Source organism: Vulpes lagopus, chromosome 11, assembly GCF_018345385.1.
Source record: "Vulpes lagopus strain Blue_001 chromosome 11, ASM1834538v1, whole genome shotgun sequence".
NCBI lineage: Eukaryota > Metazoa > Chordata > Mammalia > Carnivora > Canidae > Vulpes > Vulpes lagopus.
This window is the reverse complement of record NC_054834.1, coordinates 34,819,935-34,847,819: the sequence shown is the minus strand read 5'-3', so window position 1 is coordinate 34,847,819 and position 27,885 is coordinate 34,819,935. Positions and strand designations below refer to the sequence as shown.

At 41.6% G+C, this 27,885-nt stretch overlaps 2 long non-coding RNA genes across 2 annotated transcripts in view; one reads left to right on the top strand and one right to left on the bottom strand.

Moving 5' to 3' along the window:
- The window catches only part of LOC121501332, a 55,488-nt gene extending 41,122 nt beyond the window's left edge, over nt 1-14,366 (bottom strand). Inside the window, exon 1 of the long non-coding RNA XR_005990582.1 lies at nt 14,197-14,366. This is a non-coding gene — a long non-coding RNA (uncharacterized LOC121501332). The remainder of the gene's footprint in view (nt 1-14,196) is intronic.
- LOC121501331 lies at nt 403-26,667 on the top strand. The gene is made up of 3 exons (XR_005990581.1): nt 403-731; nt 7,925-7,995; nt 24,239-26,667. It is a non-coding gene; the product is annotated as an uncharacterized LOC121501331 (long non-coding RNA).
- Nucleotides 26,668-27,885: the final 1,218 nt, after the last annotated feature.

The following is a 27,885-nucleotide window of genomic DNA, read 5'->3' as shown; positions in this document are numbered from 1 at the left end:
CATGTCAACTGTCATAGACATAAAGACAAATGACTCAAACTGGTTTCTTAGCACAACCAAAAAAGATCTGTAGTCAATGTATTAAATTTTTCATGTTTCATCCAGTTGCTTTAGTGCTGTGCAGACAGAAATGTTGACATCCCTCCTCAAAAGAGCACCATCTCTACTGATGGCCTCGTAGTTTGGAAGGAGGGTAATGACAGACAGTATGAGAAGTATGTGTTGGGTAATCTGATGTTTAATATGTTCCATGAGATGCTTTGTGTCTGAGCTCCACCAGCTCTCATCAGTTAACTCCCTCACCCCCTTTACCCCACAATCAAATAATTTCCCCTCCCTTTGATAAGGAGCCAACACAGGGAGAGGCAGTGGTTTGGAACAATAGCATCTGCAGTGGAAGAAAACACAGTGGGCCTCTCACTTTCCCTCTCTAACCACAACAATTGGAGGAGACTTTGGCCTGAAAAAAAAAAATCTATCTGCTACCAAATGGTACCCAGATGGAGCTCACAGCTGGTCTCTGGTACCAGCTGTACCTACGTCCATCTATCTTCAGAACACGCCTGATGCTGAAGAGAAGAAAACCGGGTTGACAGAGCAGTTAAAGAGCCTCTCTTTTCTTCTGCACACTTTTCCTTTTATCTTTTCCCCTTCAATTTCAGAGCTTCTTGTTCTCACCTTCATGCTGTGGCAGTGCTGACACAGAAAACTGCAGCCCTGGAAACCCAGTGGTGAGTAATAGCCCCAGGCTCTGAATACCTAATGCCTATTGTATGTGTGGGGGTGGGGAGCACCAGAGGGAGGGGACACATTTGGTTAGGTTGCCTGCAGAGGAATAGGACCGTGTGATAAGGACCCCAATGCATCCAGAGAGTATCTGACTTTTGATACCTGTCTTCTAATTAAATCCAAACATCTAATATGCATGGCCTTGAGGAATGCATTGTTCAAACAGATTTGATTCCTGCCCGGAGCCTTTCAAGCCACTGACCACTTTGAACCTAATTAGAAAAAGCAGAGGACACTGCAGACATTTAATAAAAGGAATCGGGTTGCTGCTTCATCTTCATGACCTGGGATTTATAAGGGAATTTCACTGGCTTTGTAGCAATGTAAAATAAATAGACATTAGATGATGACAGGGAAAACAAAATTGCTGCCAAAGCTAAAAAGAGCTTGGCAAAAGAAGAAAGAACTAGTACATAGTCAGTCATTATTTACTGTACAAACCTTTTCACAAAGCATAGAGGAGAGATACATAGGAATAATGGGCCCTTGCGAAGGATGAAAAGGGCTTTCTATAGCTACATTATGCCCTGATGAAGACACTGACGTGCCCCGATGGTACAGATCTTATTGTTCTACTCAGCCATTCAGAGAGCTAGACGAACAGCCCTGCCCCACAACTTTTGAGGGCTGGTAGTCCGCAGGATCCCAAAGAAAAGACTAGAACCATAATAGATGGAAGTAACTAATTAATACATTAATCCTTGCAGACTGCAACAGTCAACCACAGATGCTCTGACCAGTTCATTATTCTTTAGCCAGTAATGCTAAAATATAAATCAGTGCAGTTATCTAACCTACCAGCTCCTGACAAAAAAGATCCAACTATTCATTATTTAATTTAAAAGGAAGAATGCTTTGCCTTTGGTTGGTAGTGGTGGTGTTGAGACGTTAGCAGACCACTGTGACCTGAAGGAATTCCATCTCATCACAACTTAAAGTGGTTTCATTCTCCATTACATTCCTCCTTCCCCATCCCAGGAAAGCTGAAATCATGGGGCTTTTTTAAAGTTGGGCTCACTCAATCCAATAATAGGAGATTATTCTTAAATGTTAGTGAAGAAAGATGTTTTTATAAACCGTAGCGCACTCACAGTCGTCAAAGCACTTCAACTAAACTTGGGGTAACATAGAACAAGAGATGCATGATGGAAAATTTGAAGGACCAAGGTATGTTATTTATTAATGCTAATTAATAGTCTATTGTTCTAGCAGATAGCACTGCAATAGCTAAAATCATAGGTAAACTTAGCCTCTCAAATGTGTATGGATGTGGTAGGGAAGGCAATTGGTGCACTGGGGTGGAAAGTAAAGACAAAACAGTCCTCTAGCACCTGAGAGACACAAAAGTTGAAAGTACAAAATCTATTCAGGAGAACTTGCAACAAAAGGATCGTTCTAATAAAGATAAGAACATTGATCTTATATGCTGTATTGATGCATTTTATGGTACCCATAGCAAAATAAAACCCCACTTAACTAGAATGTCAGAAAATGGTGGGGTCTGATTAATCCCACCTTCTAAAGCAGTATGGAGCCATGTTAGGTCCACTAATTGAGTGCCCACCCTGACTCTATAACTTTATGACCGCAGGACCTTGGACAAGACACTTTCCCTCCCTAAGCCACCACTTACACAATAGGAAAATTTAGAAACTGACACCTCCTGCCTCACAATGTTGTAATTTGGAAGATCAAATACCAAGATTATGGGAAGATGTTCTGAAAGTTGTAAATCCCTGTATGAAGATGTAATTTACTGTAATAAAGAAGCAACATATATGTGAGCAATAGATTAGTCAGTTTCAAAGAATATGAAAAAAATATTCACCACTACAATAGTCTTAAATATAATTTAATCTTTCTTTGAGGATTTAAAAAGTATTTTAGGAAGCAGAAATGCCTCCTTCTGCCATGAATATAGGCATTAATTACAGAAATATCCAGTGGAGTTATATGGCAAAAATTAAAATTCTGATGATTTCACGTATGTGGTTGTTTGAAACATTGACATTCAATAACTATTATATCCCTTTATGCCTTTCAACTTCTTCATATAAATTGTATGAGATACAAGATGCATCTATTAGAAAGAATAGATTTAGAATCACATTAGTTGAGAGGATTTCCATAAGATTTTATTGATTGAGCAATATAAGGAATAAGGTGGCATGAGTTTTAGGAATAATCAGAGATGCTGTCAGTTGGAGAACTCAAGATACTTTCTTTCCATCTGTTACAACGCTCTCATAATACACCGCTAGAAAATAATTGCAATACATACAAAAACCTTCACTGTCTGTAATATGACTGGAAGGAAACCTTCACTGTCTGTAAATGACTGGAACCCCATTAGCTGTGGTACCCTTGTTCAGTTTATAACCTTCCCAACCATGTATGGTGGCCCTAAGTTGTCTAGTTTTACCTTTTATATCTTCATTCAGTATAACATGAGCTGCAAAATTTATGAACTACATTTGCAACTCAAAAACCACCAAGTAGAAGACATTAAAAAATATTTAATTTTTTGGCCCTAAAATGAATTGTAATGGCAACGATAAACCTAAGCTTCTTGGTGCAGATGTCTGAATGTCTGAATATAGACATGGGCTCAGAGGCTAAGATTTCCAGCTCAATTTTCCATATACGTACTGGGTATTGGACCCCATATATTAACACCTTTGCTACTTTCTTACATCATTCATATATTTTATAATTATACATTTTATAAATATATTTTTATAAAAATATTTAATATCTAGTGATGGATAAAATTACTAATCCAATTTATATACAATTAATTTAGCAACTTTTATAGAAGAGTTTCAAGTGTTTTTAGTTATTATAATATTTTAATCTTTTTAATGTATAAGTATCATGCTAAATCATAAAATGGATTTTAACGGATCCCCGGGTGGCTCAGCAGTTTAGTGCCTACCTTTGGTCCAGGGTGTGATCCTGGAGTCCCGGGATTGAGTCCCATGTCAGGCTCCCTGCATGGAGCCTGCTTCTCTCTCTGTCTGTGTCTCTGCCCCACCCCCATGTCTCTCATGAATAAATAAATAAATAAAATTTAAAAAAATAAAAATAAAAATAAATGGATTTTAAGGCTCTGCTGCAGCCAAAATAACTTTCTGTATTCCTATTTGTGTTGTCCAGTGTCACTTCTAATGTTTTAAACAACTATTAAAAGTGTAGTATTACTGGAAACCACTCAGATGTCCATGAATAGGTTATTGGTTATAATATATTCATATACTGGAATACTAGAAAGCCAATAAAATGCTGAGGCCAAGTATATAACGTTTAGGGGGAAAATGAAGTTCAAAAACCATGTGCACAATATTCTAGATAGAGAGCAATCCTGATAAAGGATGAATGTATAGCCATTCAGTGTATCAGTGGAATAAATCTGGAATGACATATGACACACTGTTTCAGTGATAATTTATGGGTTGGAACTTGGGTGATTTTCATTTTTATATTTATATGTTTCTATAGTTGCTGAACCTTTTATAATAATCATGAATATTTCTGTTGGGAATTTTGCCAGCAAGGTTGTACTGGGAAAATTTCTATCACCCACAAGCAAGTATTTTGGGGGAAGGCTCTTTGAAACCTGGAGAATTATTCAATATTTAAGTTAACAACAAGTAGCATCCACTCTATTCACATTGGCAGAGATTTGGAGAGTTTGAGCCTTGCTTTCATTAAGTGTCAACGTTGATTTTTAAATGTGTTTTCTTTTAGATTGGTTCTTTAACCATTTTCCTCAGGATATAGAAAGGAAAGAAAGTTGTATCTTGGCTTGTTGGTTTAAAACGGTTGGAAAAGACCCAAAGGAACAGTGTGAAGAGCATATCCACTTTCTCTGGGTGATGGCAACCCAGCTCAAATGTAGTTTTCTGTATTATCTCTTTATTTACACCTCTATCTGGATATGGATATCATAGCCTATTATATTCCAGACTGTTTCAATTATAAGGACACAAAGATGAGAAAGATCAGAGCTGCTCTCAAGGGGCTTACAATTCATTCTTTGTCTAGACAGTCCTGAAGCTCCAAACATTGGCATAACCAAGAGAATTAGCCAGAGGACCAAGTTTTTCAAAATAATGGCCCATTTCACTAAAATCAATGAAAGCTCCTTTAAGAATAAAAAAAGATTTTATTTATTTGAGAGACAGAGAGAGTGAGAGCACACAAGCAGAGGGAAGGGCAGAGGGAGAGGGAGAAGCAGGCTCCCCATTCAGCAGGGAGCCCCATATGGGGCTCAATCCCAGGACTTTGAGATCACAACCTGAGCAGAAGGCAGATGCTTAACCAGCTGAGCCACCCAGACACCCTGAAAGTTCCTTTTCAAAGCAGAATTACACTTCATACAAGAAGATAGCCATTAAGACTAGTGAAAGTAAGTCACCTAATTTATAGACATCAAAGCTGAAAATCTTCACGAAGCATTAGAGAAAAAAAAAATCTGTATTCTTGCTTTGTAAGTGGATGTGAAATGTGAATTCAGGGATCCCTGGGTGGCGCAGCGGTTTAGCGCCTGCCTTTGGCCCAGGGCGCGATCCTGGAGACCCGGGATCGAATCCCACGTCGCGCTCCCGGTGCATGGAGCCTGCTTCTCCCTCTGCCTGTGTCTCTGCCTCTCTCTCTCTCTCTCACTGTGCGCCTATCATAAATAAATAAAAATTAAAAAAAAATTAAAAAAAAAAAAAAAAAGAAATGTGAATTCATAGCCATGTGCGTGTCTCTCTGCAGACCTGCCCATGAGCAGGCATAGCCTTAGAGCCAGGGAAAAAGGCAAACTGAAAAACACAGTGAGGAGTGAGGACAGCCTTGGGAAGCGAATGGGGAGGGAAAGGCATTTCATGCGTAAGCTATCATCTGCACACACAGAAGCATCTGCATGCTTATGAACAAAGGGTAATTGCAGGGTGGTTTATTAATTGAAAGTAAATGTTCCCTCTTCTCTGTGAAATGGCTTGATATTGAAAAACCAAACACATGATAAAAGGACATGCACAGTCAGCAGAGAAACCTCAGCTTTGAAAAATCTGCCAGGAAGGAGAAAGTTTAGAATGGATTTGTTTTCTGGCTCCTCACAATAAATAAACCACCAAGAGACTCCCAAGGATCTGAATAATGAATCAATTTCCCCTTTCTCCCCCTCTACCCCCTGCCTTCACTCTGCCTCCCTTAGCTATTGCTTTTCTGTCTTGTCACATGGGCATGGTGAGCAAGTACCCAAGGAGATGCCATATTTTTGGGCCTCCTCATGAGGCAGCTAACACCTCATGAGAAAAAAAAAAAAAGAATTCCATGCATCCCATACCAAACAACTAGAGGCTTACTGTGAGACAAAATAAAATTAGATTTCTAGTTTATGAGTCATTTTTCCCCATTGTTAAATCAATATGGTGGGCATTCAACAACTGTGTTCATGAAGTGAATATAATGGCTACGTTGCAGATTGGGTTTACTCATGTACATTATTCCCAGGTTCAGCAGCAGGTTCCTACTTTACACAGTTAACAATGTGGCTGTATTAGAGGGACCTTATTGGCTATATTGACCAAATCCTCTACGAATAAATTTAAATTTGCTGCTGAGTACTCCTGTCAGTGGGTGTGCTGAAGTGTTCCCCAGGGAAGATAACATGGCTTTGAGCCTCTAAGACCTAAGCCCAAAGTATCCTTTCATGATGCAATAATTAGAACTACAAAAACATTATTTCACTATGAATCTTTGCCTCTGAACCAAAACAGTACTGGGCTTAGGTAAAAGCCACACATATACACAATACGCCCTGTGGGATCTAGTATTTCCAAGTTTTCTCTCTTCTCCTAGACACCTAATCTGTGCCATGATGTGAGTGAGGTACCTTCTCAAGATAACATTTGTGGGTAAATATCTAAATGTGCAAGGAAAGACTTCAGTTACCCCTCCTCTTTATCCATGCTCCAAACACTAGGGAAGGGCTTGAGAAAGTAGCACTTTTGAACCTGCACCATGTTCTCCTCTCTTGATTGAACCAGTCCTTTTTGCAAAAAAGGCAGATGTGTCAGCCCAAAAGGAGGCAAAGGTAACCATGTTCTGGAAATGTAGGCCTGCCAACAAGTCATCTATCCTTCTTGGTGTTAGAAAAAGTTCAACCATATGAAATGTATTTTCTAATCAAGGGTTCGAGGGGTCTCGAAAATTCTTCCTGGGTTACATTCAGAACAACCAAACGACAGGATTTTGATGTTTCCTCTATTCGTCAGTCCAATATTAGTTCTGGTTTTTTTTATCTTTGGAGATAAAAAAAAGTCACATCCCTGGACTTCCCAGTATGAGAGTCTTTTGACTACCATGGGCAAGAAAGCAGATTTTTACTTCTTAATTTGATACTGCTATTTTACTTCCATGTTCTGACCAGTGCTAACAGAGAAGATAAATCCCTTCAGGAGACTTCTGGATCTGGCTTGATGGTTTAAAAAGGAAGTAAGGGACATGAAAAGCAAAAAGAAAGGGAAGATGGAGCCAGAGTAGAAAACAAAAGGGAAGCAAGAGCCAATGCAAAACTGGGTGCATGGGAGAGAGTCTATAGGTGCAGCCAGCCCGGGTGACATGGCACAACTGAGCTTACATTGCCTGTGTGCATTTGTGTCATGGAGGTGAATGTGACAGTTGCCATTTTTAATGCTGAATTGAAAGTGATTAGCAAGATTATTTTATAAACCTCAAAAGCAAATTACCCTCCCCACCCTCATTGTTGTTGTTCACCATAAATGGCATTCACTTTTTCTATTAAATAAACTTAAAACCAAAGATAAAAGTGTCTCCCACAAATTCTAAATCCTCCAAGGCTGGAAACGAGGTTGAACAACATGAAAAATCATTCCAACAGCTGTTTCTATACAATAGCTATTCAGAATGGAATCTCATGGTGTCACTTATCCAGCTGTCATATTGAGGAAAAGTGAAGGTACCGATTGATGTAATGCTCCTGGGAGATGGGAAGAGGAGTAGTTTCTTTGAGAAGGGAAGGCGAAGGGTCAGGAAGGTATGGCTCTAACCTGTGAACAGTGGTTGAATTGTTTGCAATGTTGATTCAGGAGCCTACAAAGGCCCCATTATCCCTATTCTCCAGGTCGATCGTACACCTGAAAAATGGTAATGGCAACATTAGCGGACCAGAGAGAGTTCTCCAGCTCTCTAAATGTGAGTCAATATTAAGTCTGATAGCCTGTCTCTCTCTCTTTCTCCCCTGCCTCCACCCTCCACCTTCCCCCTATTTTGATAGCTGTCTACTGTTTAAGCAAAGCACAGGGTTTCCTTACAGCTGAAGCCCAGGTGGCTTCAGTGTCAATCTAAACAAGTTGATGTAAAATTGATCTTCTAGGGCTGGAACTAGGTGAGCTGGTGTCAGCAAAGCATTCCACCTTCAGTAAAGATAATTCTTTCATCATCCAGGGTGAGGGGAGGGAGGACTAAGAAGAGCTGACACAGGTGTCCAAGCTGCCCACTTGTATTTGCTTTTGAAACTCCAATTGTGATGACATCACCCTATCAAAGGACCGTGTTTGTTGATGTTTGTTTATGTGGGTTGTCAGTATATAACCATGCACAATTACAGCTGGGATCAACCCTCTATATTAAAAAGATGGAAAAATTGAGCCACAAAAGAAACTATTTGGGCAGAGAAATGTTGATGGAAGCAAACAAAGAAAATGCAACCTGAGTGGAAAATTCTCTAGTTTTAAAAACAATCTGGACGGTGTGGGCGGACTAGTGGTTCAGAAAAAGTACATATAGTTGACTCTTAATCGTGCCCACCAATAAAATCCAACCAATGGAATAAGTAATCCAGAAATAATTTTCTATTTAGGTTTTCAAATCAATATGTGAATTTTTTTGAAGTAGACTTATTTTGTTTCACTATGTTTGGCTTAGGACTCTCTTGGCTTTGGCACTTCATTAATCTTTGGGGCAGTATGTATGTTCAAAATAGAAGCCAGGGTGACCTTTGTGTTTGCCTGAACCCAGCGTTGTCAATGGAAACACACAGACACACACACACACACACACACACACACACACACCTTTGTAGAGAGAAAACAAGTCATACTCATGAGTTTAGTTTGGTGGCATGCATAGGGGCATTTCTTTCTTGAATCTCACTGAGTTGGAACGGCTGGAAACGAGGCATGACCTAAAGCTGCAATGCAGGAACAAAGTAATTGCTTATCTATAAGACCTGTCCTGAGATTAGGCTAGATCTTAAAATCACTATGAAAACTGATTGGTAAGTGAAAAATTTAGATAAGCAACTGGTTCTTCGGTTTCTGTAAGACTAGAATGAGTTGATGTTGAAAAGACCCAGACTTTTCCACTTAAAGGATGTTCTGGAAACTCAACATCAACCTATAAAGGTGAAAGAAATCTACATTTAAAAAATTAACCCAATACATTAAAGAGCATCTTCTTGCTTCCAAAATGTGGAATTAGAGCTAGCAAAGGTGTAGACTGCAGAATCTCAGAAGAGTTGAACGCTATAGTCAAAGATCTAAAGATACACAATGTCCCAGGCTTGCTCTAGGACTCTCAATGGCCTGAAGCTGAGCATGTAAACTCTTGTAACCATGATCTGACTTTACCTCTAAAATTCAGTAGAAGTAATGAAGAACACTACCAATGTGCTAAGAATATTGGTAAGATTACCGGGAAATCAATGATTGAACGTGTTGAAGAAAGACAGAGAGACACTATTTGAAGTCTTGTTTCTCCTACACGTTTAAAGTGGTAAAAGAAACTATCGAACACATTTAAAAACTACACCAAAGGAACCTTCTCAGAAATGTCTCCTGGAGTTTGATGAGAAAACATTTTGGGTTAGAAAACTAAAGAACTCTTGCTTCTTTACTTCATCCTCCACATACCAAGTTGTGTGGATTCTCCACCCCAACCTAGAGAGTACTAGAAGCCACAATATTTGGTTGGCCCATGAGCAAGCTGAAAAATGAGATAATTTTCATAATGCAGTTTCTTTATGCTGACCAGAGAGATGAGGGGCATGATGTCTCAGCATTTTGCCTAATTTCTTTGTCTTGCCTTATTGAATAACCTATGGACTAAGAAAGTCATCCCAAAGTTTATCAATATACAAAATTCCATGTGACAAATCGAATTTGATGTAGCACTGAATATTTTCCTCTGATCACTGCTTTACAGAGGAACTTGAACCAGAATTACAAGTATTCTGGATCAGTTCTGTTCAAATGCACTTGGTCTCCATAAGTATATTTTTATTTTTTATTTTTTTATTTTTATTTTTATTTTTTTATTATTTATTTATGATAGTCACAGAGAGAGAGAGAGAGAGAGAGAGAGAGAGGGAGGGGCAGAGACACAGGCAGAGGGAGAAGCAGGCTCCATGCACGGGGAGCCCGACGTGGGACTCGATCCCGGGTCTCCAGGATCGCGCCCTGGGCCAAAGGCAGGCGCCAAACCACTACGCCACCCAGGGATCCCCATAAGTATATTTTTAAAATGTACCAATGTCTCATTGTTTTTGCACCATAAAGGTATGAAACACACAATCTAAGCGAACACTCTAAATGAATTGTTTACCGCTATTCTAGAATCGAATTCAATTTTTAGCCAGTGGTAAATGTTTAAAATAATTTAAGCTTGACCTTTTATTAGCATGAGTTGTTTTTAATTCTAACCACTTTTAATACATACACTTCAATCTTAATGAATAGGGTATTCTAAATGTAATACCACGTTTTGTCAACAAATGCAGTTTACCTAGAAAGCCTCAATCACTTAATTGTGCTAGAGTGGTGGTGCCTTCAGAAAGAGAGCTGGGGAGTGCAAGGCAAGGTTCCTCCCTGACATCCTTTCATGATGTTGAGCTCAGAAAGCATGATTCCCTTGCAGTTCTGCTTCTCTCCACTCCTCATCCATCCATTTCATAAATGTTTATTGAGCACCTACCTTGAATAATACCAGGCATGAAAGTCCTAAAGCTCCTATAGGCTTTATTCCTATAAATAAAAGCACTTGTACTTTATGATAATACTTTTCCATGTGGCTCAGAAACTCTTTTAACCCATGTATGATTTTGTGCCTGTGTATTAAATGACTGAGGTTTCTAGATTTCCAAATTCTAGGTTAGTGGGAGGCATTATTGGAGTTAATCTTCTTGCTTTCTACCTTGACTCAGTGCTGGCGTGTTGCTCTCCATCATGTTTTATGTCTTTGCTTCTAATGGCCCATTAAGTCAGGAGGCTGCAAAAGTCTCCCTTCTGTTGTAGTGCTGATTCTGGAAGTCTATCTCAAAAATATTTAGGGCTGATAAAAAGCTATAACAGAGTGGGATCTGATTTTTTGAAAGCCTCTGGCTCCACATTCATATAACTCAGAGATTATAAGCCTAGCTTCTTTCCAAATCGCTGCTCTGATTTCATCCTCAGTGATGTGTTCTTGAATTCATTCTCAAATCAGTGCTGCTCTGCTGTCACGCTGCACCCAATTCATGCCATGCATGCCCCAATGGGAGGTGCACACAACAGTGTTCAGGGGCCAGGCAAATTTGAAACAGCCCATTGGCCATTAACTAGTTTTACAAACAACAATGAAACAGGAAATAACAAAGCATGATCCCTGAATTAGTACTTCAGCAAAAATACTCAAGAGTTTTTCCACAGATTGTAAATTGCTCCAGCTGTGTTTTCACGGTTTATGAAATTGCGAGAGGTAAACTCTGGAGACAAATTACAATCTTGGATCTGGTCAGAGATGATTTTATAGTAAAGGTGCTTAATAATATGGCATAGTCTTAGATGCACACAGAGCTATAAGCCAAGCTCTACTGAAAAATGCAAACAGTTTACCTTATGCATTGTCCACCCAGAGGGATGAGGACTGGCATGTCTCAAAACACAGATCAACCCAGAGAATAAGGTCTGTTTTATTGCTATGTTTTACCAGGAGAGGATGAGGGTATAATATTTTATTATGAAAGAACTAATAGAAGGAACAGAAGAACACGTGAAGATGGCCCTACTGCGGAAAGAAATAAATGGTGGGTGAGGAGTGCCACCTTTTGGCCACTGGATGCTTTGACGTTTTCTAGGTAAAAAGATTTTTGGCTTAGTGCATACTCAGCTTTGCAATCCAATTCAGAAATATTTCTAAAAGTTCTTTTCCAGGTATCTCTGGGTCTCATCCTGCTTGGAATGAGCCTTCTCGGACTTCCTCATGTTCTTCCCATTTAGTTACTGGCCAAAAGGTTGATGTTAGCTATCATTGCTCCCTGCTGCTTCCCAGAGTACCATGGATGTAGCCAGAAAACCAGGAGAATATTGAAAATCAGGGTACATTTTTTTCTTTTTTTTTTCAGGGTACATTTTTAAATCGCAATGTACTCCTGTGGCTGGAATGGCACACAAGGAACAAATACAGAGCTTGATTGATCCAACACAGTCCTTAGAGTCTAATAGCCCTGAACTTAACCCAAGCTATGACATTTTAGAAGAGATTTATGGTACCTGGCTGGATAAGCATGGAGTTCTCCAGAGAAATAAATTAAACATACACGTAACACAAATAACAGGCAGGTACTGATGCATGTCACGGAGGCTCCCTACCTCGGGAAAAGTCTTAAAATAGCCACATGGGTGCCCCATTAACTGTGGCCAATTGAAAAAACGTTGGAGACTAAGAATTGACCAAGGACGTGGGTCAGCAACCCATAGTGGGACGGGAAGTAAAACCGTTGGCTTCATGTTCTCTGGGGAGAATGAGAACTTCAAAAGATAGGAGTAAACAAGAGTTCTTGCCCCCCACCCCCCAACAGGGCAAAGATAATGAAAAGCATCTATATTGAAAAAGTTTTCCTCCAGAAGTGTTTCCTGGAAGCCCCAGAGATTTCTACCACCATTAATAGATTTTTTAAAAGGAAACAACAACTCTTTGAGGCCCCACTGCCCGCCCAGGAGAGACCACAGGTGGACTCCATATGGCCAAGGCCCAGACTCCATCTCAGCAACAGCTGTGCATCCTCCACCTTGTCCCCAAGGAGTTACCAAGTCCCTACTGTAGGTCCTTTGTGCTTTGTCCTGAGTGAATGCTACAGGGAGAGCAAAATTGCAACAGCCCACAGACTCGTTCCTGTATTCCTGAAGGTAGGCAGTCAGAAGCTGTCCATGAGAAAATCAAAGAGCCAATCCAGGCAAGATGGTACTGAGTGCTGACGTGCCGAGGACAGGCCAAAAAACAACAGGCTGGAAGGACGTGGACTAGTGTTTGGCACACGGCACACACTCAGAGCATGCTGGCTCACCGTTCCTCCTCTCCTTCCATCCACTCTCCTCTCCTCCCCTCTCTGCACAGTGCGGCTCGGATGCACCTCTATCTCTGGGGCATGGTTGCCACACACAGGTCTCATCACTCTGTCAATCACTGCAAGAGCTTCTGAGAATCATTGTCGGGCAGGACTGGCAGGAGTGTTAGCAGCAAAATTCCCAGATGTCGGGTCTTCTGAGGATGCTGAAACACTTGGCTAAGCCACATGATAAGTGCAGAGACGGGCAGCACCTAGCAGCCTGAGCTACCCGCCACCTGCTCCCTGACTCAGGCTGTGCAGAGTGGCACAGCCAAGGAAGATGGGCAAACGGACTGTTCCCTCATTCCAGTTCCATTAAGTTTTTACAATATGCTCTTTCTGACCGGGCCCATCCAAGCCTGACAAAAAAGGACAGGGTTTGACCAAGAGTAGATCTAGATGATAAATTTCATTTTTTCGCCATCATCAAAATGGCCTTGCTCACCACACAGTTCTCGACTCAGGCCATGGGCCCTCGGAGGTGCTGAAGAACTGGGTTTATGATTAGAACCAGGAAAACAAGCAACCCAGAAAGCATGATGCACTTGGAAATCCATGGAAGGAAATCCATCCACTTCTCCCACAAATATTTGCTGAGGTCCTATTACGTTTCCTACGGTACTGTCACCTCAAACACATCATGGCATTAATCCCCCAAGCAACCCAATATCATGGGCATTATTATCATTATCCCCTTCAACGGTGAGGAAGTTAAAGCTCAGAGAGGTGAAATTGATATCTGAAGCCAGAAAGAAATTTTCTTGGTGTGTCCATGGAATAGAAAGAATTGATGGGCAGGAAAAATTTAAGGGAGAAGGAGCCCTGGAAATTAGGAAGCCCAGGCGAGGTCAAGGTCAGAGGAGGACCAGCTGTGCAGCAGAAAGCCCAGATAAGGGCCAGGGCACAGCAGATACAAGCACTCTAAACCAGCTAAAAATAATTCTAAGAATTCTCCAAAAGTTATTTTTAAAAACTGTAAGGAAATATATACATGTTAATGACTGCACACGTTTCTAATAATGATCACTCACCTTTCTATCATGGTCTGTGGTTTACATGAAATATTTGCATCTTTTCTCTTATTTCTTCTTCCCAACCCAATGTGGAAGGAAAGTGGGCAGGAAAGGCAGTTCAGCCACCACTTTGCAAGTAAAGGAAGCAAGGTTTGGAGCAGTTGGATCCCCTGACTGGGGTTACACAGTTCAAGAGCAGCACAGGGAGGTGGGGTGCAAACCGGGTTTCGCACTTGGATTCTAGTATTTTTATTTTACAATGTTTACACACCCTGAAAAAGCCAAGCAAATCCAAATCCAAGGTTGACATTCTCAGGTGTAGTTAAAATAGATGGTTTAAAAGAGACTCAGCCCAGCTGACTGAAGCCAATATTGTTAACATTCTTTTTTTTTTTTTTCACATCCCAGAGAAACAAAGTACCAAAGGGTAAGAGATCAAAGGAGAATCACTGAGTCACTGCCACATGCCGAGAAACCAAAGCCAAATATTTTTTTGGTTGGGGCTTCGTTCAGCATCCAAAACATAACAAACTAATTACTAATTTTTATTGAATTCTATTTTTTTCAATTGATGGATTTTCTTCCAGATGAAAATGTGCACTGTAGCAAAAATATGAATCACTACGTCATTTTATTATTCTTTAAAAAAAAAAAAACAACAAATTTCACCTAAGGAGAGATTATAGACAATTCACCTCAAATACTTTAGGTTAAAAATATATAAAGAACAAAAAATAAAATAAAAGAATAAAAAATATATATATATATAAAGGTGTCAGATTATGGGTCATGTGAGTGGCAACTTGCTCTTCCAGAAGACTAAGAAAAGTCTCCAATTTTATGCCCCAGAGACCAAAACAACAACAACAAGACAACAATTTTGGAATAAAGCATTGATAAAATAAGAGATATTGGAGGAAAGTGACAGCAAGTTTAAGAAATGAGGCAGAATTATTAATTATTGCATTCTTTGGAAAATCAGTGTGCTTTCAAAGATTACCTCAAGGCTATAACACCAAGAGCAAAGGAAAAAATGGTGGGAAGAAAAATGACCATTTACTTCATTTCTAAATTTAAAAGGAGTGTGATATGACCAGTATCAGGAGATTAATAGAGCTGTCAGTGTAATCATTCTCAGAGAGCTGGCGCGTTTCCAACTGGAACTGACATATTCAAGATACATTAATGGTTTTCTGGCTTCCTAACTAATTTGGATTTGGCTCTGGGTGGTTTTGGTTTTTTGGTTTTGTTTTGGTTTTGTTTTTTTTTAATTTTTTTTAACAGTTTTGGGTTTTACAGAAAAAAAATGCAAAGATATTACAGAGTTTCCCTGTCCCCCACATCCATTTCCCTTATTAGTAATCTCTTGCAAGAGCATATTACAATTTGTTGTAACTCTGACACAGAATTATTAACTAAAAGTCCACAGTATATTTAGATTTCCTCAGTTCTCCCTAAGTCTTTTTCTGTTCCAGGATCCCATCCAGGAGACCACATTACTTTGAGTTGTCATGTCTCCTTAGACTCCTCTTTGCTGTGAGTTTCTCTGCCTTTCCTTATTTTTTTGATGACCTTGACAGTTTGGAAGGGTACTGGTTGAGTATTTCAGGGAACGTCCCTCAGTGGAGACTTGTCCGAGGTTTTTCTCATGATTAGACTGGGCTTATGGGTTTTGGGTAGGAAGACTGGAAAGGGAGAAGTGTCATTTTCATCATATCGTTAAAGGATGCCTACTATCACCATGATTTATCACTCTTGATGCTGACCTTGAACACCAGGCTGAGGTAGTGTTTGTCAGGTTTTTCCACTGGAAAGTTACGTCTCTCTCTCTCTCTCTCTCTCTCTCTCTCTCTCACTCTCTACTGTACTTTTTGATAGGAAATCACTATTTGCAGCCCACACTTAAGGAACAGGGAGTTATAGTCTTCCTCCTTCGGGGAAGAATATCTGCATCAAACTTGCAATTTTTCTGTGAAGATTTGTGTCTTCTCCTAATTCCTAATCAATCATTACCTATATCAATATGGACTCATGGATATTTTTTCATGGATATTTATTTTATACCTTGTGCTGTAATTCAATGCTACTTTATTTTCTTGCGCAAATTTTTCCAGCTTTGGCACTGGGAGCTCCACCAGATGGTTTCTGTATCCCTTAACATAACTCTATCAGTATAGGGGCTTCTTGTTCTGTTTTTTGTTCGATTGATTGGTATGGGGTTTTATTTCGTTTTTTTTCTCTTAGTACTTCCTCACTTTCTGGCACTACAGGATACTCCAGGTTCATCATACATATTTCCTACCCAGTCGTAGAATCAGCCATTTCTCCAAAGAGCCCTGGGTCCTTTTATTTGAGGGTGATATTAGAAACCAAGCTCTGGATGCTAGGTTTGCTCCTTGCTGCTGGGGTGACTTAACTCTATTTTTAATGTCAGTTGAAGAAATTTTTTAAAACATTTATTGAACATTCACTATGTGTCTGGAACTATATCGAACACCCAGTCATGACTAAGACACACATAGTTTTCCCTCATGAAATTTACATTTTCCTGAAGTTCAAAAAAAAAACAAAAACAACAACAACAACAACAAAAAACATGTATTAGAAGTTGATGAGTACTCAAGAAAACTAAAGCCTGAAAGGAAAATAAGAGGAAAGGAAGTTGCAATTTTAAATTGAGTGATCAGAGAAGGCCTCTCTTGAGGAAGATAAGACAACTGAAACTGAAATAGCCACAGGAACATTTCAAGTGGAAACCTTCCAGGAGAGGGAATCACTAGTGCAAAGGCCCTGAGGTGGGAGCCTACCTGGCATACGCATGGAACAGAAATGAGGCCAGTGTGGCTGGATAATAGAACAGCAAAGAGGAAAGCAATAAAAGATGAAGTCAGAAAGATAAGGGCATAATGCTGCAAGGCGGTGGGAAGGAGGTACAAATTGTGTAAAACAGGTGGGCCATTGTGAAGTCTTTGGTTTTCTCTAAGAAAAATGGAGGGGCCCTGGAGGGTTTAAATATTCGTGGCTAATTATAACTAGAAACTGCTATTCAAAAGAAATGAAAACTACATATTTTTTTATTCTTGACTTAGACCAAGGATCCTGAAAACACATTATGACTCCAAGTCAAACCAAAGAACACAATCACGAAGTGGCCCTACATTTTCCTACATGGCAGTAATGGAAAGTAACAAATTCATCCTGAGAAACCCCAGGTGCTTCTTTGCCCTGGATATTTCTGTGGGCTCCTGAAAGCAGCATGGGGAGCCTGGAGCCCCCATGGTGGGGAATTCCTAGGTTCCACCTTCAAAGATCTGAGAAGGAGCAAGCATCCAAAACATTCCCCCAAGCTCTTCCAGGCGACTCAGGAAAGACGTTTCATTATCAGCCTTATCATTAGAGTGTTTGCTAAACTGATCTAAAAGATTAAGGCCCGGTTTTAAGTGGGTGAGGGGAAAATCCACTTGGGAGTGCTCAGCGACTTCAGGTGGGAGAGCGGCAAAGCACACAGGTGGCAGTTACCACCAGCCAGCTTTCCACTTGCCCGAGCTCCAATTTCTTATTTTCCTTGCTCTCACCTTGGGGCTTCATTCTTTTCTGCTCTTCTTTGCAAGACCCTTCTTGCTTGGCAGTGGGCATTTCTAAGGTTAACCAACAATGAATGAGACTTAAACGTTTGGGCTCCTAGATCTGTAACAAAGCCTTCATAATTCCAGAGACTAGAATAAGTGTCTCCCCACCTCTCCATGTGTTCCTTTCTCTTGGCCTCTCTTAGGACACTCCTAGGAAGCACTAGATTAGAAGAGAGGGGGGGTCAGACCCACTTCACCACTTTGAGCTCTATGACCTCAGTTAAACCTCTCGGCTTCGAACTCTTCAACCACTCAGTTGGAAGAAGAGGGTGCATGGAAAGCATCTCCTTCAAAGGGTTGCTGTGAAATTTAAATGAACTAAAGAATGTAAAGTGCCCAGAACATTTGTGGTAAGTGCTATGCTTTCACTACATTGTGTTCACCGCCCCCTTCCCCCATTTTGTGATAGTGTGAGGTCTGTGGGCATAAAGACTGTCTTGTTCATTTCTGCATCGCCTTCAAAATCTAGCAGTGACTTGCACCATTAGAGATCCAAAGGCTGCTGCTAGCTGAGTTAATAAATGCATAAAGGCCATGGTGTCGCCTCATCCACATTTAAGGAAGAATCCACACCCACCCCCTCACACAGCCCGGCTCAAAGGAATCATAGTGCACCTTAACGCACGTGTTATTGGCTTACTCTGAAGCTTTCCCCAGCTCAACAATGAGTGGGAGTTCAATAAATCGTGTTGGCTGACTGACAGCACAGACTCCATGAGGGATGGAGAACTCTTAGGGTCAACAGCTAGCACCTGTGAGTCCTGAAACCCCTGCCTTACTCCACACAGGAAGGCCCGGAAAACCAAATACTCAAGTGGCCATTGTTGTCAAGGACACATAGATTTTACCCAGAACTCACACTGGCTGTATTTATGCCCCACCATGTGCTTTTCAGCTCCTTAATTAAGGTAGGAATTGAAAGTGCTTATTGTAAATGAAACGAAGTTGAAATGATGGATGAGCTGCCTCTGAGAGAATTGCCACTCTGGCACCATTTGATCTCTTTCTCGTCGAGTGGACTTTCCAAAGGCTGCTCGTTGGCCTGTATGATAAGCTGGCCAAGGCTACCTGAAACTAGGGTCTCAGCACTTGCACACAGTCCAAATTTACATTACTCTCTGGATATAGCATCTCTCCATATTGATAAGAGAAAAAGAGCCTCTGAAAGTTGACTTCAAAGCACACAATAAGACCTCACACAATACCTGAGAGACATCAGTGAAGGGTCTCAGGTAGGTTGCATGAGGCCTGTTTGGTCCTGCAGGTAGCTCGGCTCAGCCTATACAGACATGACACCGTGCGTCAAACAGCACCCTCTCCTGATAACTTCTCCAGGATGGAACAGTGGCAACTATACTTGGGGACAAGGGGAAGATTGCTTGCTCTGCCATCTTGGGAATCCTTTTGAACTAAACCTGTTTCTTAGCTTAGTTGCTGGGAAGCACTCCTGTGTGAGTAGTCAAACCAAAGAAAATTAGAGGCTAGGCCTGGACGGGCAGGATATACCGTTTCAATATTCTCTTCCCCTGGGCTGGTTCTGCAGTTAGAAGCAGAGCCAGGCCAACAATCAAGGTCTGAAGCCCAGTCTCATCTGCCTTGGTCTTCTTGGCAATCAGAGGGAACCACAGCAGGGAAAAAATGCGCCTGAAGAATGAGCAAGTGTGTGAGGGGAGTTTATTCAAGCCAGCAGAGCTCTTATTTTGTTGCCATCAGAATCACCCAGAGGCCTTTCAAACATCCTAATGACCAAGGCCATCCCTATGCTCTCCTGGGGTGAAGTTCAGACGTCAGTGTTTTTTAAAACCCTCCAGGTGATACCTGGGAGAAGGCAAGTTTGCAAACCAGCATCTCAGGCCCTCTGGGTCCACTGGAAACGCAGAGGCTGGAAGAAGACTTGGTGTCGGCCTCATCAGCTCCAGCTCTCTGGAAGCTAGCCAAGTCTATCAGCACCCCTCACCCCAAGGCTGACACACATCTGTTGACACATATCCCACCTGTTTCTGTTGCCTAGGGGGTGGAATGCTCCTGGGAGTGATTTTCTAAGAGCACCAATTTCTCTATGCATAACCAAAAGCCTATAGACATACCAGCCGAGGCTATTCTGTTTCAAGACAAAGGACTTCAGTAAGAAGAGTCTAGAATTAGTCTCTGCTCAGTTCACAAGGACAAAGAGCAACTGTTGCGCCACCATCAGTGTGATCCTTCCATGCCAACGGTCTGGTAAAGGCTGGGTTTAATTGTTTCTAAGGAGAACAGGAAATATTTATTTAGGATTAGTGGCAGCTGCTCCAGTGGTACAGCTGGGGACGGTGGAAGATATAATTAAGAAAATTGTGTGAGGGAGGTCTGGAAAGGCACCAGAAGGTACAGGAGCCTTGGTAGAAGTTGTTTGTATAGGCTTTTTGTGTGGGGGCATTTGAGTGTTAATAGGCACTTAGAAGAAAAAGATAAATACACAGTCTAATTAGCAGCTGACTTCAGGTTGCAAGATCAAATACAGGTATAATCCCATTATAGCCTACACCACAGGTCCTCAAAATTGTTTTGTTGAGTGAAATTGCATCATAACGAGCACATGTTGGAAACCATCATATCTCCCAGCTTTTCCTCACAGGGGTCCCTAGAATCACCTAGAATGTTCTTCTAAAACAGAAACATTTGGGAAGGGAGTGGCAGGTGAGTTTACAATCACGGAAAAGACAGCAGAATTGTCCACAATAAAAGAAGTGAGCCGTGTAAGTAATGAGCAGAAGTCATCATCCTATTTGTTCTCTAGAAGTGTAAATTTTGAATCGCTTTGGCATGATAAAAAGCAAGAACAATTACCCTGTGCAAATGTTCTGTGTCCTTAAGCCAGTGGGCTTGGTCAAAGCTCTAATTCCTCATTCAGTTGAAGGCCCCAGATTCTTCTTTCAGGCCTGAGTAGCCACATGCCACCCACCTTGCCCACATCCCTATGAAAGAACTGTCCTACTTTCGGGTTCCACCCCACATTGTACGGATACCACACATTTATTTCATTCTGCCCGGGGTCACGTAGAGTTTGTCTTACTTCCCTCCCTCCCAAACCAGGTTATAAGTAATAAAAAAGCAGAGAATTTGTTTTAGCCATCTGTCATGGGACTGTGTTCATAGCCAATAAAGACTGAGTGTTCATGAATTTCAATTGTGGTAGCCCAGATTCTCTCCAGAGAAAACATTTTTTCTGACTGTAAGATTCCCTCCCTCCTCAGTCTTTCAACAATGCTAGAATCAGAATGGCTTTTAGATGTGCCCACCAAGAAAAAGTTAGCTACGGAGGCACCTGGATGGCTCAGTCGGTTAAGCGTCTGCCGTCAGCTCAGGTCATGATCTCAGGGTCCTGGGATCAAGCCCCACATCGGGCTCTCTGCGGGGAGTCTGCTTTGCTCTCTCCCTCCTGTTCTTTCTCTCTCTCTCTCTCTCTCTCATGCTTTCACTCTCAAATAAACAAAATCTTTAAAAAAAAAAAAAAAGAAAAAGTTAGCTATAATATGCAAATGTGCTTCTTTTCAAAAGATGTTAGAATTGTATAGGACCTCAGAGAAGAATGGTCCAGTGCAGGTGAGTCAGTTGCTCAAGGAGTCACAGCAGGTTAGATCAGACGAGACCCACCACTGGGACTCAGATCCCAGGACCTCCAGCCTCTGCTAGGTGTCCTTTACCGAGGCTACTGGTTATGTCAGAGGCATTCTGAAAAGGCGCTCACTAATATTCTTTTGCTCAGTAAATGCTTATGTGTCATTTGAGTTATATTTCAGAAAGAACTCATTCTCCATTCTAACTGAAATGTCATTACCATCGGTCTCTAACCTTTCAACTCTGTTAATCATCAACGGTAAACTCTATCAGATGTACCAGAGCCCCTCCTCCTCTGATACAACCACTAACCACAGGCAGGCAATCCCAATTTACATTAATTACAATTAAATGAAATTTAAAATTTTATTCCTAAATTGCCAAAGCCACATTCCAATGGTTTATAGTTGCATGTGGCTAGTGGCTACCATGCTGGGCAGCACATAGTATCCCATGAGCACAGAAAGTCACTAGTGGAGCGAGTCACTGAGAGGGACCCCATGATGAATGAAAGAAGGATCTTCATAATGTGAACAGACACGACCAAATCCATCTGCTTTAAGTCAGAATTCTGGTACTGGGGCACCCAGATGGCTCAGGCAATTGAGCATTGGACTCTTGATTTTGGATCAGGTCATGATCTTAGGGTCCTGATATTGGGCCCTGCATTGGGTTCCACGCTCAGTATGGAGCCAGCCTGGGATTCTTTCTCTCCTTCTCCCTCTGCCTCTCCCTCTGCTCCTATTCTCATGTGCTCATGCTCTCTCTCTCTCTCATTCTCTCTCAAAAATAAATAAAAATAAGTCAGAATTCTGCTACTGGGTTTTCTTAAACTTGGCAACTGTGTGCAGTTATCAGAGAATTTCTATAAAGTTAAATTTTAGGTTCAGCACATATCTGATATAGATCAAATTTTATCACTGGAAGACTTTGAGAGTTAACTAGCAAATGCTCAGAACTCTCCTTCGGTCTAGAAAACCATTATTCCTTGTCATCACCAAACACTCCATGAGACCAAAATAGGTACTTCCTAAAGCACTTGGCACAGGTTTTTGGTGTAAGGAGCCTCCCATTCCAAAGCTTTACAGCCAGGAAAAAGTTATTAGTCAAAGCCACTATTTTTTGACTTCTCTTTAAAGCCAGGTTCGTACAGGGTGCTTCACACTGTATGGCTTTTAATCCTCTCAGAAACTCCCTGAGATAAGCATTATCATCCATTTTTTATAGTAAAGACTGAGCTTCGGAGTGATTAAATTGCTTGCTCGTTTTAGGGTTGACCAACCATCCCAGGGGGCAAAAGACTGGGATTTTCCAGTGTGCAAGTCTTCCAGTGCTATAACGGAGAAGTCCTTGATAAACTGAGATGGTTGGTCAGCCTATCAAGTTATAAAACTAGTAATCTCACAACAAAAATCAAGCTGAAGCCTGTCTAGATCTAAAATTCAAGTGGGGAGACACCTAGAAAAACTTTGCATGGGATTGTATGATAAAGATTTCCTTCTCTTGTCCCTCATATTCTTGTCCTAATTCCTTCCTCTGTTTCTACTTGGCATTGGATTAGAAAGCAATTTGAAATTTTAGTCCATGTGATCAGATTTTCTTTTTGTTAATTCCCAGTTTTCTTCCTACATAAATTAAGCTTTGTGTTGACATTCCAGTTATTAAAACAATCCCACAGAGTTTCGGGAGTTTGTTTACTGGCTTGGCACCTCCTCCAATACAATCTAACACATCTGATGCGTTCCCTTATAGGATTTAAGAGAGTCCCTTTAAAAGGGTCTGGTGAACACATTTGACATTTCACTTTCCTCAAGAGTCTTTGCCTGTTCTGCCTCCAGGAAAAGATAAATGAGCTACCCCAGTGCTCCTCAAGGTATGGCAATCACCAGCATCACCTGCATCACATTTCTGAGCTCTACCCCAGACCTGGAGAATCAGAATCTCTAGGAGTGCAGACCAGCAATCTGTGTTTTAACAAGTTCTCCAGGAGATCCATATGCCCTTTATTTTTTTTTATTTTTTAAAGATTTATTTATGATAGACATAGAGCGAGAGAGGCAGAGACACAGGAGGAGGGAGAAGCAGGCTCCATGCAGGGAGCCTGATGTGGGACTCTATCCCGGGACTCCAGGATCGTGCCCTGGACCAAAGGCAGGCGCTAAACCACTGAGCCACCCAGGGATCCCCCTCATGTGCCCTTTAAAGTTTGCGAATCACCAGGCAATACTAGATCAGTGGTTCTCAAATGTTACCTAAAGTTAGAATCACCTGGAGAGCTTTTAAAATTGCTAATGCCCATGCCACACCCAGACCAATAAAATCAGTCTGGGTTGGAAACCCAACAATAAGCATTTTTATTTTTTTTAATTTTTTGTTTAAATTCAATTAACTAACATGGAGTGTATTATTAGTTTCAGAGGTGGAGTTTAGTGATTCATCAGTTGCAGACAACACCCAGTGCTCATTCCATCAAGTGCCTTCCCTTTTTTATATATATAAAAAAAGATTTTATTTATTTATTCATGAGAGACACAGAGAGAAAGGCAGAGATGTAGACAGAGGGAGACACAGGCTCCCTGCTCCCTAAGAGTAGCCTGATGCGGGACTCCATCCCAGGACCCTGGCATCATGCCCTGAGCCCAAGGCAGATGCTCAACCACTGAGCCACCCAGGTGTCCCATCATCAAGTGCCCTCCTTAATGCCCATCACCCAGTTACACCATCCCCCCACCCACCTCCCCTTCAGCAACTCTCAGTTTGTTTCCTAAAGTTAAAAGTCTCTGATGGTTTGTTTTCCTCTCTGATTTCATCCTATTTTATTTTTCCTTTTCCAGATGATTCCAATGTGCAGCCCAGGTTGAGAATCCACAAAGGGGGGATGGAAGCACACTGCCTTCTGTAATTTTTAGAATAACTTCCTCCCTATGCAAAATAATACAGTGATACTTGGAATGATTTCTAACATTTTCTAAATACATCATTTTGGAGAATGATAATGAACAAAGAAACTAATAGCAAAATATCTTTTTTTTTAAATTTTGAATGGAAAAAAAAATCTTTAGGACTGGCTGTGGTAAACGCCCAAACACAAATTGTGTATTCATGACAAGTTGCAGTCCTTTCAACAAGTGAATAAGCCAATACTGCCATAGGCAGGATTGTATTTTCTTCCTAAGGTCAAATGAGATGGCAAGAATAAGTTGGCAATCAAAGAAGTGACTTTTTGATATCTGTTTTCTATTACTCTCATTATGGGAAGTGATGATAGTCCACTTGCTATTAACGTCTCTACAACTCTGTGATTTGTGGCCAAATACTGAAGTTTACTTGATGGTGTAGTGAGTCTTAGCATGGCCAAAATGATGGGAGATAAAGGAAAAGTGTTGACACGGGGCATTTTTGAACACTGGGAGCATGGCTCTCCTTTCTGGCAGCTGTAAGGGATGGTGTAACCCTGATAGCCCATGGCTGTGTTTGTAAGCCCAACCCCGTTCGTTCATCAGGATTTGGCTAATTTAGCACCTGGCCAATTTATTCATCCCATCCATTTGCCTGAAGTTAAATTTGATGAAAACGAATTTAATCAGATTTGCCCAATTGACCAGGTTGCTGTTGTTTTTACTCAAAAGATAATGTGTTTCTTATTATAACCTGAGGGATGATGCAAAAGTCACCAAAATGAAATGCCTTAATGGAGGAGGCACGCTCTATGGTAACACCGCCACCTCGTGATGGCCTTTGGATGAGAAAGCCATTTTCATCTGGCAAACAAGTGGGAGTCATGGGCCTGGTCGCCTCTTTTAAAGACAAGAAGCTGTGGGAACCCTGTGAACTCCAGGCTGCTTTGGCAAATGGTTCTTCTTGTCCTAGAACCAAAAGCTCTTGATCATAAGAGGGGGTGGGAGGGGTGTCCCACCAAAGGGGGTTAGATCAACTGGAAACAGAGGCAGAGCCGAGGTGCCCATGATCAGATAAAGTAAAGAAAAGCCATGAGAATTCAGCAATAATGCTCCAAAGAGAATAGCATGCTGTCCAGCTTTAAAGGCTACACGTTCCAAAACAGCCAGGGCAGTACCACATCCTATGACTTAATACTTCATAAATAGGAAAAGAAGTAATATAAGTGGCCTGGAGGTACTCTAACACATAGTGCTTCTTCTTTTCTTCTTGCCAAGGAAAGCTATCGTATTCTAGAGTGGTATGTACTTGCCCCTCTTGAGACCTCCTTCTATCCAGTGCTTTCCCAAGCACAGGATTTGTGCCACTGCTGGAACATAAGAGAATTTTAGGGACACAGCACTTTAAATATGAGCTCAGGATAAACCCTGGGAAGAAGGACATAGGCCCCCGGCTCACCTTCTTTGCCCACCTCAAGTCCTGTCCTACATTGTAAGGGGTCTCTGGTCTGTGGGCCCCAAACCCCACATATCCAAGCACTAAATACATCCTTCCTACTGAACAGCCTTCCCTTGCTCATCCCACACACCCAGGAGCCAGTACATCAGCAGCAGCACAGCCCATGTTCAAGAGGACAAGCATGGGAAAGCTTGGGTGTCTGGAGTGGGGAGTAAATGTCTGAAGATCTAGGAGAACTCGTCCCCAGGAGAACAGGGGCCACTATTCCCATGGGTTGAGCACATTTAGAGGAGGGCCAAGGATGGGCCCTCTTACAAAATGGGGCCCAGAGCAGGGACACTGTTGCTTTTGCCAAGGGTACACCCTCTGCTCTATCCTCATCAAGCAATCTTCAAGACCCTCATTGAGCATCTCAAAGGGCAGAGCGATCTTCACTTCCTAAAGTGCTTCGGTATTTAGTATGGATCACAATTTCAAAAAAGCTGCAAGAGCCAGGAAGTTAACATAAATGAGTGAAGGAGGCTGATGTAGGTCCAAAGAAGGTTGTGGGGAATGCGGTGAGCTGGAAAGAACAAGTTCTTTCCAAAGGAAACAGCCTCCAGCTGGGGCTGGGGGTGGGAGAGTTTGGGCTCCAAGTCTCTGAATCTTTCAGAGTTTCAATAACAACAACAACAACAACAACAACAGGCCACCAATGTAAGATCTTGTACAACTCCTTGATCCTAAATGTTGGCAACCTATTCAGATTTTATCTTAAACACTCTGGGGGGTCCCACAAGCCACAAGCCATGTCTGCCTCGTGGTTTTTAATGGACGGGCTACTGGTTTGCCACCTCTGAATAAAAGCCTTCTTCATTAGATTGCATTGAAATCTGCTTCCTGGGGGATCCCTGGGTGGCTCAGTGGTTTAGCACCTGCCTTCAGCCCAGGGTGTGATCCTGAAGTCCCAGGATCAAGGCCCACATTGGGCTCCCTGCATAGAGCCTGCTTCTCTCTCTGCCTGTCTCTGCGTGTCTCATGAATAAATAAATAAAATCTTAAAAAAAAAAAAAAAAAAGAAATCTTCTTCCTTGGGAAGCCATGATTTACCCTTGGCTTCCCAAGGAAGCAAGGCAGTGACCAAGATTTAGCCTTCTCCACAGGCCATGTTTTGAAGCTAAACCTCACTTCCCCCAAATACCTCTTCTTTGTGCGACCACCTTCTGGGTCCCATGGAAGGCCACAGCCACCCACCTCTGGAAGCCCCGCCCTCCTCTGTTTACCTAAGTGGGCAACGCAGCAAGGGAAATGCTTCGACACCGGTTGCTTTTGCTTGCGAGTAACCATTTTTCTTAGGTTTGCACGCCTGGCTTCAGAAAAGGAAATGATGACTCAGTCCCTGAACTTCTTGTACAAGGCGGGTGATTTCAGTAAGTGGATGGAAGGCTGACACTGTTAACAGCATTCTTGATTAGTCGGAGAGTATAAAATGAGGTGTGTATTTGATCTACTGTCGGAGTAGCAGATGGAACACAGCAACCATGACATGGTCGAGGTAGGACTTAATGGATCATCCTGAAGTGCCTGGGACTGATTAGCCGTGGTACAGCTACATGCAGTTTTTAATTGATTGATTTGAGTTTGTGGTCAGAAAATGACTGTCGGCTCCAGCTTATCTATAATTATCGGTAATCAGAACCAGACTTCTCTCTCCTTAATAGGCCAGGGCTCCTCCAGCATGCTTGACTTTTCTGCTTTTCAGACTACAGGCACTACCTAATAGCTTTCACTGCCATAACATGATACCTGCTGACCGTCAGGGAAAAAGACTCTGGGGGAATGAGTATAAAGGTAACAGGAACGCAGCTCATTCATTAGCTTCATAGTTTGACTATTTTGCGTTCAAGACAGTTTTAAATTAATGAGAGGTCTCTGATTCACAATTTAGCCAGTCTACTGGAGGCAAAACCAAGTGAAGGATTAAAACAAGAATTCCAGTAACTCTGGCCAAAATCTCATTTTTAACATAAAAAATTATCTTGATGCTAATTAGGGACTGGAACTATTTATAGGAGGCAGGGTCTCCCTATCCTGGATAGGGCACCACTAACTTTCCGACAGACCACCCAAATCAGAAACCTAGAAA